This window comes from Muscardinus avellanarius, assembly GCF_963383645.1.
Source record: "Muscardinus avellanarius genome assembly, chromosome: 14".
In the NCBI taxonomy this organism is placed as follows: Eukaryota; Metazoa; Chordata; class Mammalia; order Rodentia; family Gliridae; genus Muscardinus; species Muscardinus avellanarius.
Genome location: NC_137800.1, coordinates 31,197,180 through 31,209,853, shown reverse-complemented (window position 1 = coordinate 31,209,853; position 12,674 = coordinate 31,197,180).

Below are 12,674 nucleotides of genomic sequence, written 5' to 3'. Positions count from 1 at the left end.
TATTTTATATTTTTGTTTGGAAACAGGGTCTCTTAAGCCAGTGCGGCTGGCTTCGAACCTGTGTGATCCTCCTGTCTCCGCCTCCCAAGTGCGGGGATTACAAGCGTGCGCCACCACGCCCAGCATATCTTTGTCTTTAAAGAAATGATTTGGAGTCACTACTTTGCCAATAACATGGTGGAAATGTTATTCTAAACACTTTGAATTCTCTTGAATATTCATCTGTCTCTAACCTAACTTGAAAACATAAAGTGAGTAAGTAATACAATGTAATACAAACGACAAAACAATTAAATGAATTCCTTTCCCAATAGTATAATTTAGGCTTGACAAAATGTATTACAGATTGGTGCTATATTTTGTTGAATTCAAATTTAAAAGGTACATCTAGAAACACCATGACCGTGTATTAATATCAACCAAAAGGCAAGGATTAATATTATGTATTGATCAAATAAGTATTAGCTTTAAATGTTTTTGTAAATATATATATATATATATATATATATATATAATGCTTGCCATTAAAATACATAATCTTAGCTGGGCATGTTGGTACATGCTTGTAATCCCAGCACTTGAGAAGCTTAGATAGGAGGATCGCAGTTCTCAGACAGACTAATTCTAGGTATTAGTCTTCTATTAAAGGAAAACCTGAATGGCAAAAATCTTGTGCCAATCTATAGGATCGGTCTTTAGGAACTTGATGGTCTCCATTGATCAACAGAAACTTTTTAGTTTAATGCTATCTCATTTATGAATTCTTGCCTTAATTTCCTGAGCTTAAAATCAGGAACAAGACAAGGATGCCTACTATTACCACTCCTTTTCTTTTTTTTTTCCTAAGCAATTTTCATTTTATTCCAAGTAAATCTCTAATTTTTTTAGTTAAACATATTTTCTATGATGCATTTTTTTATTTCTGAAATATTTTGGACTTGGAATGTTTTAGATTTAAGAGATTGAATTTTTTTAGCTTTTTGGAATATGAATTTTTTACTTTTTATACTTTTGTTGATGCATTATAATTATACATAATAATGAAGTTTACAGTGATTAAATTATAAATGCACACAACACTTGGTATGTTTTCCTCCAGATCCCACCTACTCCTTCCCTTCCCTGTACATGTCACTAAAATTGGTATTGATAATTTCATACATGTACATAGCATTATTTAAGCTGTTACTTTCATTACATCTTAATCTCCCATCTTTCCTTACGTTTTATAGTTTTATTTATTTATTTTTAATTTAATTTTTATTTTTTATAAATGGAACATATTGAGAGTGGTGTACATTTGCATTGTGCTTCATGCCCTTCTCCCTCCCTTCCCCTCCCCCCAATAGAGAGTGTCCAGGTTAATCATGTTGTATTTATGCTATTACACATGTTTGTATGTACCTCCTCCATTGAACAACCTCAGCTTTCTTCCTCTTCTATCCTTCTGTTCAAGCTTTGATGAGATTTCCCCTACATCATCTGGAATCCCTCTGGTATTACCACTACTCCCTAGCTTGAACATATTAGAGAAACATATGTCCCTTCTCTTTCTGTTTGACTAATTCCTTCCATCTTCTTGCAAATGCTAATATTTTACTTTTCTTTATAGCTGAATAGAATTCCATTGTGTGTATTTCCCATAATTTTGCAATCCACTCATCTGTTGATGGAGATCTAGGTTGGTTCCATATTTTGGGCTATTACAAACTGTGCTGCTATGAACATGGGTATGCATATGTTAACATAGTTCTCTGATTTCAACCCCTTTGGAAAGATACCCAGGAGTGGTATAGCCTGATCAAATGGTGGATCTATTCCCAGTTTTCTAAGGAATCTCCATACTGATCTCCATAGTGGCTGAACTACGTTGCACTCCCACCAACAGTGTAAAAGAGTTCCTCTTTCCCCACATCCTCGCCAGCAATTGTTCTTTGACTTCTTTATGCTTGCCACTCTGATTGGGGTTAGATGGAATCTCAGTGTAGTTTTGATTTGCATCTCCCTGATGGCTAGTGACGTTGAACATCTTTTCATGTATCTATTGGCCATTTGTATCTCTTCTTTTGTGAAATGTCTATTCATTTCAGTTCCCCATTTCTTGATTGGGTTGTTTGTTTTGCTAGTGTAGAGTCTTTTGAGCTCTTTGTATATTCTGGGTATTAGCCCCCTATCAGAGTGGTGGCTGGTAAAATCTTCTCCCTTTCTGATATAGGTACAGGGAGTAACTCTTTCAATACGACTTCCAAAGCACAGGAAATTAAAGCAAGAATTAATAAGTGGGATCTCTTCAAACTAAAAACTTTCTTCTCATCAAAGGAAACCATCAAGAACCTAAAGAGGAAGCCTACAGAATGGGAGAAGATCTTTACCAGCCACCACCCCTTTTCAATATAGTACTTGAGACTCTTGTCAGAGTGATAAGGTAAAAGAAGGATATCAAAGGAACTCAAAAGGGGAAAAAAGAAGTAAAATTATCTGTACTTTCAGATAATGTGATCTTCTATTAGAAGACCCAAAAAACTCAATACTTAGAGAGCTGACTAACAAATTTAGCAAAGTGACAGGGAACAAAAAAGCAAAAAATCAGTAGCTTTTCTTTATGCCTATCATAAATCCACTGAAGAAGAAATCCAGAAAACAAATCCATTCAGAGTAACTTCAAAAACAATAAAATACCCTGGAGTATGTCTAACTAAGGAGGTAATTTCTCCACAATGAAAATTGTAAAACTCCAAAGGAAAAACATTGAAGATGATCTTAGAAGATGGGGAGGTCTCCCTTGCTCTTAGGTAGGCAGAATAAATATTATTAAAATGGCCATTCCACCAAAAATGATCTGCAGAGTCAATGAAACCTCTTTCAAAATATCAGTGTCACCTGGAAAAATCATTCTGAAATTTAATATGGAGAGACAAAAGACATAGAATAGCCAAAACAATTCTCAGCAATAAGAACCATGCCAGAGACATCACAATCCTTAACTTCAAATTATCTTGCAAAGCTATATAATAAATACTTTTATATAATAAAATAGCATGGTGTTGGCACAGAAACAAGCACATAGACAAATAGAACAGAATAGAAGCTATAGAAACAAAACCACACACTTATAGGCAATTGATTTTCAACAAAAGTGCCAAACATATATATTGGAAAAAAGATGCCCTTTTCAACAAATTACTGTCGAGAAAACTGGTTATCCCTGTTTTTTCTTTTTTTTCTTTTTTATTGGTGTACTGTAATATACATCTTGATGCAGTTCAGGTGATAGAGACATAAATGCACATGATACTCATTGAACCTACCCCAGTTCTCACTCCATTCCAAGTTATCTATTTTTTTTAAATAATAAAATTACACCCTACATCTCACTCTGCACAAGAGTCAATTCTAGATAGATCAAAGACATGGAAATTAGACCAGAGATTTGCAATTACTAGAGGAGGGCATAGGTCCAAAATTCCAACATATAGGTACAGACAGAAACTTTCTTAATAAAAATTGATATTAAAGACAGTAAAAATCTATCATATTTATAAAAAGAAAAGAATAATTTCCTTGTCAGAACTTTCGATAGTTATTTTTCCATTTAAGGCAAAATACAGTCAATTATAGAACAGGGTATCACAAAAAACAAAAATATTTCTTTAGTAATGAAAAAGTTAATTATATTTTAAATTTGTTATTATATATGTAATAGATACATTTTGTGGTATGTGAAATAACTTGGAGAACTAGAACAATAAATCATAATGGTACTTCTTTTTAGCAACTGAGTAAAATTGTAAAATAACCACAATAAAGAGTTGGGGATAACTATAAAAAATAAAACAATGTAGGATATTCTTTTGAAAATATTTTAAAATCAGGCTAGATTTACAATGGTTAATTCTTATGGATATTTAAATTTTGACAAGACATTTTTTAATGTTTTAATTTATAAATTTTCAAAAATATATTAAAAACTGATGCTATCATTTATTATATTCATATGTATATTTAAAGTATCATTAATTTTAAACTTATTCATCTTAATATTGTGGCTATACTGGAAACTTGCACCATTATATTCTTACAAACTTTTCTATTAAAAATATAAACACATTTTTAAATCAGTCTTATATGTTTATAACTGCATTCATAATGCAGATAAAACATAATATTATTTTAAGCTACCTCTTAAGTCAAATAATACTTTAAGTGCCATGATGTATACATGAAGGTAGACAAAAAAATTGTTACAATGGTTATTGTTTGTAGAGAAACTATATAATTGTTCTTGATAGCAATTCATATATACCTCAGAAAGTGCCAAAAAAACAACAACTGTGACCTGTATATGGAGAAATTATGAAAAAGTACTAAACCTCTGTCGTCAAAGTACACAGCAGATGTAAATTTGTATTAATATCAAACATACATATTTGGCTATATAATTCTTTGTTTTGTTTTTTTTCAAAGTGCTTAAGTGGATATTGTATTTTAAAATAATACTTCAATATGAAGGATTCATTGTGCCACAAACTTAAAGGAGGTCAACCTTAGCAACTCAGCAAGATCATGATTCAAAATTTTAATAATAATAATAATAATAATAATAATAAATATAATTTTTAAAAAGCCAGAGGTGCAGCTTGGAAGTAGAACACTCCTGGTAGATAGGTGATAGAGATGATAGTGATAGGTAGATGGTGGATGCACGTAGAATGACTTGGCTACTGTCAAAACTACAGAGATTCATGGTAGACTAAAAATCTCTTCTCATACTCTTCATTCCTCCTTTTATCTTTTCTTCCTTTTTCTTTTAATAATCCTATGTGTATTTGACACCTGTATCAAGTTTTGTGAAATTCATTAAAAAAGAAAACTTATAGAAAAGTATTGGATCTACTCTCTGCTCCTCTTTGATAAATTCAATGAAGCACAGGAAATAGAGAACTTATGGCCCTAGTTAATTAAAAAATTAAACAGCCTAACAGAAGAAGCATGCTTTTATCAAACATGAGAACTAGAATAAATAAAATGCCACACTAGGCAGAAACATTACCAATCTTACTATCTAGATTATGTGTGCATAGGAATTCATGCTGTAAATATATAAGTGAGGCAGAAATGTTTCCTTGATTGGATGAGAGGGAATTTTTAAAATAAATCTAAATGGACTGAGTTTAACATTATATTATACCCTTTATGGAAAGTTCCTTATATTAAAGGAAATGGTCCAGCATTGCCATATATGCCTATGCACATATGCACACACACATTTTATATACTAGTTTTCAAAATAACCATTTTCTAGTCTACCATGTTTTCTCATTAGAACATGGCCATTGTCAGTGAAGAGGCCCTTAAAAGGCAATAACACACCTTACTGAACAAATTCATTTAAAACGATATAATCTGCCTTTTGTCTTATTTTATATTGCAAGTTTCCACTGAGTGCTAATAAGTGCTTGCCATTGAAGAGGTTTGCATTTAACATCTGTCACCAGCATCCAGCAACTGCACCTACGGGGAACTGTCAGGGAGATTGTTATTCTCTTTTGTAACACCCTGAATCTGTCTCACATCATTTACATACAGATAGTTACAGGCATTCATCATTTCATTATGCTGACGACTTCACTATTCTGATGTATAATGTCTCTTTAATGAGCCTCAAAAAATACAATATTCCTTGATTTATGACTGCTTAACTGAAAAATTATACAAATTGGCAAAAAAGCCCTTATAATGTATTTTCATTTTTCCTCCACATTACACTTATATTTAACAGTGACTCATGAGTTAAGATCATGCTTCTTTGACAAAAGAAATGATCAGAATTTGACTTCCCATGTTTTAGTACCACTATGGTTTATGTGCATATTTAAAGCTGCATAATAAAACTATGCTGACACTAAAAAGAAGAAAATTAAAATCGATCACTTTTTTTTTCCCCAAGAAAGACTGTGTATCGGACAACCAACTTTCAATATCACTCTAAGTTTGATAAGGCTTCTTTACTTGGAGGTAGTTGCACTCTAATATTCATTTCTTAATATTCTTTGAAAGTAAATAAACTTTATTCCAGAGAAAACTCTTGCAACAAAGAAATAGCTAAGAGAGAGAAAAATCCATAAGAAATCTAAAATAGAAATAGAAGTTTGGAGAGAGAGATAGAAGTAGCTTTTAGTTGCTTGATTATGGTACCCATTTGGGATGCCAGACCCAAGAAAGTGTTACCAGGCCTTTTTAAAAATTTTCTTAAATCTTGTGTTATTGAAAGTGATGAAAAGTATGTCTTTATTAATTAAAATTCATTTTTCCAAAGAAGCTGCTTGTTCCCCAAACAAATAAAAGTTCCAAAGAGTTATAAATTATCTGTGCATTGCCAGTTTTGGCAAAAGTAGAAAGATTTTGAAAATGGAATAAATCACAATAGAATTAACATTGTATACAATTAAGAAAAACTGAGGTTGAGTCACAGAAAAGCTAATCAGCCAGCATGAATGAGGCCTACAGACAAAGAACAAAATGCAGGCATCGGAAACCTTAGATTTAATATCACCTCTCCCCTTTATTGTGCCTTCCATTTATTACATCTCAGATAATGTATAGTTTTTCATCTAGTGATATAACAGAATATTAGACTAAGTTAACAGAGAGTCAACAGAAAACAAATGGTTCAAGGTAAATAAAAAAAACATAGGGAAATGGATGGAACTAGAGAATATTATGCGAAGTGAAATTAGTCAGTCACTAAAAAATGCTCTCCCTCATATGCAGAAGCTAGGGAGAAACTGGCTCACAGGAGGGACTCTAGACAGAGGAGGAGAAACCTTGACCTGACTTAGGGATATGAGAGGGGGAAGACTTGAGGAGAAAAACAGTGGACAGGATGTACATACGCAGACTCACCTAAAACAATCACTGTGCTGAGTACAGGTGGGGAGGGAGAGAAAGTGGGGTGGGAACTGGGGGAGGGCTGCATGAATCCTGTGCTTGTATGCCTCTGTCACCTTGAACTGCATCATGATGTGTGATTTCAATGCACCAATGAAAGACAGAGAGAGGGGAAAAAAAGAAGCAAGTGATAGGATTGCATATAGAAACCATGATGAAAGACACTTGGTTATATACCATATTCTCTGTGAGAAAATGTTCATTCATAAAAGACACATAAATAATTAGATATGCCATTTTAACATTCTCTTTTTAATTCCCTAGCATTTTTTAGTAGTTTTCAGGATTACTATAAATTACTTTGAGCTACATCTAAATCTGTGACTAATCTGAGAAAAAGAATAATTACTGAAGTTGAATGGGGGAAAAACTGATACGATGCTACTTCTAAAGGTATCTTTATGTAAAAGAATTCTAGGACGAATTTGAATCAATTCAGCATCCTACATAAACTTACTTCAGTCTTTCCTTGTATATTAAATGGATGAGTTTCTTTCTAGGCATACGTATCTTACAAAGTAAGATCCAAAATATACATATGATTTTGTTAACAATCATATGTCATGTTGTATTATTTCTGTTTTAATCATCATACTCATTGAAATTTCTTGCTTCTTTTAGACTGACTGATCAGGAAGAAGAGGTTATGTTTCACTCTTCTTTGTAAATCAGTACATTTTTAGAGGGGTTTATTTTTATTTAAAGGACAACATTGAATTGTTTCTTTATTTTATTTATTTATTTATTTATTTATTTTTTTGGTACTGGATATTGAACCCAGGGGCATTTATTTTTTCTAAGCTATGCCCTGATATCCCTTTTTAAAAATCTTTTTGTTTTGAAACATAGTCTTGCTAAGTTGCTGGGGATCTTGCTAAGTTCTTGAGACTGGCCTTGTACCTGATCCCCTGTTTCAGCTTTCCAAATAGTGGGATTGCAGGTTTGTGCCACTGTGCCTAGCTGGGTTGTTACTTCTCCCACAGAAAGAATGGACATCAAGTTTTATATCTGAGTAATATAAGATTTCCACCTTACTTAAAGAAAATAAAGTCTGCCACAAAATATATTTCTATTTATTTATTTATTTATTTATTTATTTATTTATTTTATTGGTGCACTGTATTCATACATCATAGTGGGATACAAACTTTGGTAGACATACATGCACACATCGCCCAGTCAGCCCCCACCCGATCCCCACCCCATTCCCTCCCCATTCCTCCTTCCCATGCTTGGCTTAGTGGTTGACATCTAGTATTATAGCAATTTATCCAAAATTAAAATTGATAATCTCACATAACAGTTTCATTTGTCTGATACCAAGCTTTTGATGACTTAAAGATAACATTTCAATATTTCTTTTTGCTTTCTTTCTTACCAGAGAATATTTTTTTCTATTTTTTTAGGTGAAACTATCATATATTTATATATTTATTTTTCAAAAAAAATCTATCCTAATATGGAATATGGATTCTAGATACCCAAAATGATCTTGAAAAAGAACAAAGCTAGAAGATATATATTTTCTGATTTCAAACCATATAAAGCTACAATAATTGAAACAGTGTAGTACTGTTCTAAAGGCAGATATATAAAACATTGGAGTTAAATACAAGCCTAGAGCTAAATTCTTCCCTATATTATCAAGTTATTTTTGACAAGATTTCCACGAACATTTGGTGGGGGAAATAATAATCTTTTAACTAAATATTGTTGAAAAATAATAATTACATGGAAAAGAATAAAATTGGACCCTTACCTAATCCCATATACAAGTAATTGAAATTGGCAGTGATTTCTTGGATATGTTTTCAATGGCACAGGCAACAAAAGGGTATACAAACTCCCTAAAAAATAAAAAAAAATTGTATATCCAAAGACAATGTAGACAGAGTTAAAAGTTACTAATAGAATTGGATAAAATATTTCCAAATGCTATATCTGAAGGTATATTAATATTCCAACTAGAAATCCTAAAAATTAACAACAATAAAGGCAAACAATACAGTTTAGAGATAGGTAAAAGACTAACATAAATAATGAATCTCCACAGATAACCAATCTTAGTTGTCTGTTGGATGGAAAATCTTGTTTCTCTGGTTCTGGTGTGTGTTACCTATTTCTTCTTTGTAGTTAATCTCTTTGAGTATTTTCTCTAGCGCTGGTTTTGAAGACATAAATTCCTTCAGTTTCTGTTTGTCATGGAAGCTTCTTATTTCTCCATCTAATTTGATAGAAAGTTTTGTTGGGTAGAAAATTTTTGTCTGGAAGTTGTTTTCTTTCAGAGTTTGGAATATGTTACTCCAAGCCCTTCTGGCTCTCATGACTTGGTTTGGGAAGTCTGGAGTGATTCTAATTGGTTTGCCTCTGAATGTCACTTGGCCCTTTGTTTTTGTTGCCTTTAAGATTCTCTGCTTGGCTTCCACAGTGGTCATTTTGACAATTATGTGGCGTGGGGATCCTCTTCTCCGATCCTGTCTAAAGGGAGTTCTATAAGTTTCCTGGACCTGTGTATCAACCGCTTGCTCTATGTTTGGAAAATTTTCTGCTATTACTTCCTTGAAGAGATTGTTGATCCCTTTGGTTTCACTTTCTTTTCCCTCCTCTATTCCAATTATTCTTAGGTTAGCTCTCTTAAAATGGGCCCATATTTCTTCAATGTCAGATTCCTGCTGTTGGATATTTTTTTCTAGATTAGAAACTATGCGTTCATTTTTGGAATGATCATCTTCTAAGAGCGAGATTCTGTTTTCCATGTGGTCTAATCGGTTGTTTGTGCTTTGAATTGAGGCCTTTACTTCATTAATTGCATCCTTTATCTCTTTTTGGCTCTCTCTGAGTTCTTTTCGAAGCACCTCTATTATTTCTACAGTTATTTTCCTGATTTGCTCTTCTAGAAATCTCTGATTTTCTGTTTTATCGGGTTCTGATGTTGTGGGGTTGTGGGCATTCATTGCTCCAGTGTTATTCCTCTTTCCCATGATTTTGGAAGTTTGTGCCTTCTCTGGGTTCTTCCCTTGGGTCACTTTGACTTCACTTAAGGTGCTCTGGATCTCAAGTCTGTAGTATCTCAGACCCCACTACTCCTTTACTGGGTTGTATCACAGAGTCTCTAACCCAGGGAGTCAATAGAGGCTGCTTTAAACTATGGGGGGGGGGTGCCAGGTTGCATGTTCTCCTATGGTGTGATATCTCTGCCACTGCCACTGCCACTCCCCCACTGGGTCAAGTCCCAGGAAGTACAGTACTGGGATCTCTCATCTGTGGCCCGCAATTTGACTCACTGTTCTTGAGTTCGCAGATGTAGCTGTACTGGACTCGTTGAATTCGCTGCTGCTGCCGCAGGTGGCAATATGGCGCCGCTGCTACGCCCTCCGCCTTGAGGCTGGCTTATTTCTTCTTGGTTTTGAATTCCACTCTGAGTTCTTGCAGCGTGTGCTGAGCTCAGCCACTGGGAGCTTTAGATGTTCCCTGCGCTGAAAAATCCCGCCTGGCTGTTCCGCAGCGGCTCACCTCGGCTTGCTGTAGCCGTCCGGTGAATTCACCACTGCCGCCGGCAGTATGGCACTGCTGCCGTGTCCTCGGGCGTGAGGCCGGTGTATCTCCTCTGTGGCTCTGAGCTCTGTTCTCAGTCCGCTTTCTCTCTGGAGCCTGGTGATTTTTTTGTTTCTCTGGTGATGGTGTTTTCTGGCTATGAAAGGCGCTGATTTTGTGGTAATGGAGATTGGTTGTTAGCGGGGCTCTTAAGCCCCGCTTTTCTTGGTCGCCATCTTCCCGGAAATCTCACAAAATATATTTCTAAAATTATTCCAAACATCTTTGAATCCAACAGGTGTTTATAGTTATAGGGCAAAAGGAGTGGTATTTCCAAACATTTTGGGATTGCTTAGATGTTTATTTATAATGTTAGAGAAAAATAAGGATCCTGCTTTTCACGTGTAATTTCATTTTATTTTAAGGAAAAGGAGAATTGCTAAAGTAACTGAGATAATTAGTTATCATATCCCTGAGTATATTTACACATTCACCTTAAGAAATACTAAACATTTCCCTTTATTCCTATCTTTGATGATATTTATATCTCTGCTGCCTCACTGATGAGGCCAACTAATTTTTTCCTAATTAAAAATTATAGCATTACTATAATAAGTTTTCATGGTAAATAATTTTAGGTACATTTATTTATGTATTTATTTACAGTACTGGGGGTGGAACACAAGGCATTCTACCTTCTAGCAACACCCCCAGTCCTATTTTTTTCATTCTTTATTATAAGACAGGGTCTCACTGAGTTGCAAAGAGCTTTCCTGAGTAGCTGAGGCTGTCTTTGAACCACAGTCCTCCTGTCTCAGCCTCTCAAATAGTGGGATTACAAGCCTGTGCCACCACACCCATCTTTATGTTCTTTATAAGACCTAATCCTGATAGTAACCATTGTACGTTGATGCTAACTCTAAGTAATAGGGAAGCTGATGCTTTAAGAAATTAAGTGACATTGCCAAAGACATTTCTTGTACCAAGCAGTGCAGTTGGCCCGGAATCCAGTGTCAACCTGCATCACACCTTATGATTGTTGCGGAGATCCTAGTTTTAGTATCCTCAACTCTGGTGGGCACCCTGTAAGTCCAGTACTTGGGAGGATGAGATGGGAGTACCACAGGTTTGCAGCCGCACTCAGCAATTTAGTGAGACCCTCCACAACTGAATGAGACCCTGTTCAAAAATAAAATAGTTCTGAGGGTGAATCTCAGAGGTAGAACATCCCTGGGTTCAACACCAGTACTGTCAAATAAATGAGAAAAGAAATGAAAGTCCAAATAGCCAAATAGTAACAAAGAGAAATCCTTCATTAATTCCATGGTGTCTTCTAGCTCCTATTAAATCTCACTCCCTTCACTCACTCCCCCCTCTACTGACCCTGTCCTTGCTACAGAGGGCAAACTTGTGACTTATTAGGGATCAGTTCCAGGCTCAGATCAGTTCTGATCTCCACTGATCTCTCTTACAGTGTGTTCATCATCTCCACTTCTTTCTCTTTAAAACTTCCAGGAAATTTTTTTTTGGGGGGTGGTACTGGGGTTCCTGGAAACCTTCTACCTCTGGGCTACACTCCCAGCCCTATTTTTTATACATTTTTATTTGGAAACAGGGTCTCTTAAACCAGCGACGCTGGCTTCAAACCTGAGCAATCCTCCTGTCTCTGCCTCCCAAGCAAGGGAATTACAAGTGTGCGCCACCACGCCCGGCTAAAACTGTTCTTTATTGACTCTCTTTCTCTGCTCCATTTTGGGGTGTCATTGTCTCTGCCCTCTCATTAGATATTTATGCTCCCCAAGGTTCTATTTCTCTTCTAATTATTGATTTGTGTATTTAACTGTCTGTAAACTACCTGAACATGGAAGTTTGACAGGCGCATATCTATGAACTTCACAACAAATTACCTTTTCCACAAACTTTTTTCTATATCGCTTACTCCAATTTGAGTGGTCATTTATCAAATAAAAATGGAAAATATATGGGAAAATTTATAGTATTTCTTCCTCCCTCCTCTATTTCACTAACATCCGATGTCAAACAACATGCCACATTCTTCTGCTTCTGCCATCTCAGTACATACATTTGTCTCTCCATTTCTTTCCTTTATACTCAGCCTCTTTCCCATTGCTTTCTTTATTTTCAGAAACATTGAGTTGATTAGTTCCACAGTGCTCATGTCTTTACTCATG